Here is a 4,789-nt window from a genome sequence, read left to right on the forward strand (position 1 = left end):
ATTTTATACAGATTTTTTATTTCTCTCGGGTAGAGGGTACACACCCACTGACCCACCCCCGGCTATACACACACAACTGTTTTCCAAAGTGTTCCTTTCTGCATTGCTACCAGCAGTCTTTCAGAGTCCCGGGTGCTCTGCATCTTCACCAAGACTTGGTGTGGTTACTATTTTTGAAGTTTAACTATTTTCAAAATTTGCTTATTTATTTATCTGAAAGATGGAGTGGGGGGGGGGGGGTAGGGGGAGAGAGAGAAAGATCTTCCATCTAGTGATTTGCTTCCCAAATGGCCACAACAGTCAAGTTTGAGCCAGACTGCAGCCAGGAACCAGGAACTCCATCCAGGCCTCCCACATGGGCGGCAGAGGCCCAGCACTTGGGCCGTCATCCACCATCTTCCTAGGCACATTAGCAGGCAGAGAGATTGGAGATGGAATAACTGGGACTCAGACCGCCATTCCCATAATGAGATGACGACGCCTGGTGTCAGAAGCGGCAGCTTAACCACTGCCACAACACTGCCCCCAATTTTAGCCATTTTAGTGAACATGTAATTTACTTCATTATGGTTTCAATTTGTACTTTACTAGTGACTGAGCAGGTTTTCATGTGCTTCTTTGCTGTGTGTATCTTTAGTGAATTATCTGCTCATATCTTTTGCCTGTAACTGTTGGATTATTGTCCACTTGTTGACTAACAAGATAACACCACTGGATTTGACTTGCTGTTTTAAGAACTTTGGAAGGCATCGTGTTGTGGCCCACAGGTAAAGCTACCACCTGTGACGCTGCAGCATCACTTCCAAACCAGTTCCCTGCTAATGTGTCTGGGAAAACCACAGAAGTTGGCCCAAGTCTTTGGGCCCCTTGCACCCATGTGAGAGACCCAGGGGAAGATCCTGGCTCCTGGCTTTAGTCTGGCCCAGCCCTAGCCAGGGCGGCTATTTGGGGAGTGAACCAGCAGATGGAAGATTCTGTTTCTCCATTTCCGTCAGTCTGCCTTTCAAATAAATACATTAAAAAATTTTTTTTTCGGAGGGCCAGCATCATGGTGCAGCAGGTTAAGCCGCCGCTTGCATTGCCAGCATCCCATACAGGCACCAGTTCCAGTCCTGGCTGCTCCACTTCTGATCCAGCTCCCTGCTAATGTGCCTGTAAAAGCAGAAGATGGCCCAAGTGCTTGGGCCTCTGCACCCATGAGGTAGACCCAGGTGAAGCTCCTGGCTCCTGGCTTTGGCCTGGCTCAGCCCGACCATTGCGGTCATTTGGGGAGTGAACCAGCAGATGAAAGATTCTCTGTAATTAATTCTGCTTTTTAAATAAATCTTTTTGTTTGTCATTTTTAATGTTTTTTATCTATGTTCATGAAGGATGTTGGTTCATAATTTTCTTGTAATATCTTCGGTTTACTTCCCAGATTTTCCTGCCTCTTAAAATGACTTAGGAAGTATTTCCTGAAAGAACTGTGTGGTAATTCCATGTCTTGTTGCATAATTTTGAATACTCTGACAAGATCACTGAATTTTTTATACAATCAGCTTTGGTTCCATTGATTGTCTCAACAGATTTGGTTTGATTGAATTGTTATTTTTTTTCTTTGCTTTGGGTTTCATTTTCTGTCACTTTTCTAGCTTTTTTTTTTTTTTAAGGTTTATTTGAAAAGCAGATTTACAGAGAGGCAAAGGCAGAGAGAAGTCTTCATCCGCTGGTTCACTACTCAGATTGCCACCACGGCTGGGGCTGGGCTGATCCGAAGCCAAGAGCCAGGAGCTTCTTGCGTGTCTCCTGCATGGGCCATCTGCTGCTGCTGTCCCAGGCCACAGCAGAGAGCAGGAGGAGGAGCAGCACCCCTGTGGGACACCGGTACTGCAGGCAGCAGCTTTACCTGCCAAGCCAAGGGCCAGCCCTCCAGCTTCTTAAAGTAGATACTGTGGTCATTAGAGAGCGTCCCTCACTGCCAGCACGGGTGTTTAGTAATATAAATTTCTAAGTGTTGCTTTTGTTGCATCCAAAACCTTTGATATGTTGTGTGTTCTTTTTCTTCAATTTCAAAACACTGATTTGGATTTCTTCTTTAATCTAAGGGGTTATTTAGTCTCTAAATATTTGAGGATTTTTCAAGTCTTTCTTAATTTCCAATTTGTTGTTTTTTTGTTTTTGTTTTTTTTTTTTAATATTTACTTGAGAGAGGGGGAAAGAGAATCTTCCATCTGCTGCTTCACTCCTCAGAAGGTTGCAATGGCCAGGGTCAGGCCAGACCGAAGCCAGGAGCCAGGAGCTTCATCTCAGTCTCCCAGGTGGGTGCAGGGACCCAAACACTTGGGCCATCTTCTACTGCTTTCCCTGGCCATTAGCAGGGAACTGGATTGGAAGTGGAGCAGCCAGGACTTGTACTGTAACTCTGCCTCTGAAATAAATAATTAAAAAAATGTACTGCCTTCTTGCCAACGAACTGGAGAAGTTGAACCTTGTGTCCCTGAGCTCTAAAAGGCTGCAATCACACTGGCCCTTATCCTACCCCACATTCACCTCCTTCCCCCATCTGGGGCCAAGCACAACTATTGCACTGATGAGCAGGCATCTAAGAGGGTTTAAGAGCACTAGCTCTCAACCCTATAAACTTTGGTTTTAGGTGACCCTAAAACCATACTAGTTATTTTCATACTGCCTAATTCTGAGTTTCAAAACATTTGAGAAAGTCTTCCTTTTTTATTTTTTGACAGGCAGAGTTAGAGAGACAGAGAAAGTTCTTCCTTTTTCCCGTTGGTTCACCCCCCAAATGGCTGCTATGGCCGGTGTGCTGTGCCGACCCGAAGGCAGGAGCCAGGTGCTTCCTCCTGGTCTCCCATGCGGGTGCAGGGCCCAAGCACTTGGGTCATCCTCCACTGCCTTCCCGGGCCACAGCAGAGAGCTGGACTGGAAGAGGAGCAACTGGGACTAGAACCCGGGGTGCCGGCGCCGCAGGCAGAGGATTAGCCAAGTGAGCCGCGGCGCTGGCCTGAAAGTCTTCCTTTTGATGCCTCTCTTGATGGACTGGCAGAAGCACCTCAACTTTCACCTTATACCCAAATGGCAGCCTTCCAGCCTAGTGACTACTCCATCATCACATTTTTAAATCAAACACCCTTGGCTCTTGTGGTCTAGGCATACAGTCACTGCCTAAACCAGCTTTGGCCAAAACTCAGGTGTACTTGAAATCTTTATATTTTGGGATATTTCTAAAAAATTCCCTTTATGCACTTTCTTGTACAGAATAGCCAAAGGAGCATTGGTTTACTATGGCTCCTGTAACAAAATACCACTAATTTACTACAAAGCTTAACACAAATTCACCCCCCAAGATTAACACAAGAGACAAGGTACTGTCATATTCTGGAGGCCAGAAGTCCAAAGTCATTTATGGAATCAAAACAAGGTATGCACAGGGCTGCGTTCCAGCCTCTTCCAGTTTCTGGTGACTCCAGAATTTTTTGCTTTGTGATCACATCACTCCTAGTTCTGCCACTGTGGACACACTGCCTTCTCTTCTGTCTGAAATCTCCCTCTTGTGATTATATATTGGGCTTCCTCAGATAACTCTGGAAAATGTCCCCACCTCAACATTTGTAATGGAGTCACCTCTGCCAAGTCCATTTTTGCCATCTCAGGTAATAGTCACAGGTTCCAGGGATGAGGGTGTCAGTACCTTTTTGGAGATCCTCTTGCATTCTATTACAGTATGTGCTAAAGCTTGCAAACATATCAAACTAGAATTTTTTTTTTAAAGAATTTGAGAGGTGGAGTTACAGACTGAGGAGACACAGAGGTCTTCCATCCGCTGGTTCACTCCCCTAATGGCTCCAACTGCCAGTGCTGGGCTGATCTGAAGCCAGGAGCTTCTTCTGGGTCTCCCACGGGGGTACAGGGGCCCAAACACTTGGGTCATTTTTACTGCTTTCCCAGGCCATAGCAGTGAGCTGGATCGAAGAGTAGGAGCTGGGACTAGAACCAGCGCCCATGTGGGATGGCAGCGCTGCAGGCCAGAGCTTTAACCCGCTGTACCACAGCGCCGGCCCCTCAAGTTAAAATTAAAACTGTCACTTTGTTCAAGATGATGACCCCACTCCCCAGTTACTCCTAAGTTATTTCTTTGTAAACACAAAAACCATGCAGCCCCATTTTGCAAGGACAGTCTTGGGTAATTATTACTTTCAGATTCGAGTTTCCTGGTCTGGTTAAATTATATGGTCCTCCTTCCTATTCATAAATAGCCTTAGGATGACAATTAGTTGACTTTTTACAGGGAAAAAAAAAGTACTATTTTAACTATAATCTGAGTAAGCTAGAATTTGAGATCCCAAAGGGCAGAAAGGTGTTTGGATCACATATTAAAATCAAAGCTGCTTCTTATTTTGGGACACATCCCCTACTTACAGCACAATCATCAAGGACAGTAGAGGCTGTTTCAGGTGTGCTTTCTCAAAGACTGGTTGAGAGCAACGATGAAACTCATTGGTGAAACCAGTTTGAAGATAAACTTAGCCACAGGGTCCAGTCTTACTGGCAACATTCCAAGCTGCTGTGCCAGTCTAAGTGTAGGGAAGGGACGGAGTCAGTTGGCTCCACTAGCTCTCTGTAGAGCCTTGTTGCACAGGAGGGATGAATGGTCTCAGGCATCTCCACCATTCACAAGGAGCCTGTATGCCACTGTTTTCAAAGCTATGTTGAGCCCACAAGAGAAAAGTGAATTTACCCAATACTTTTATAAATGAATAAACTATCTTCCTATTTAAAGAACAGATAGAAAAGC

The sequence above is a fragment of the Oryctolagus cuniculus genome, chromosome 4 (assembly GCF_964237555.1).
Source record: "Oryctolagus cuniculus chromosome 4, mOryCun1.1, whole genome shotgun sequence".
NCBI classification, from domain to species: domain Eukaryota; kingdom Metazoa; phylum Chordata; class Mammalia; order Lagomorpha; family Leporidae; genus Oryctolagus; species Oryctolagus cuniculus.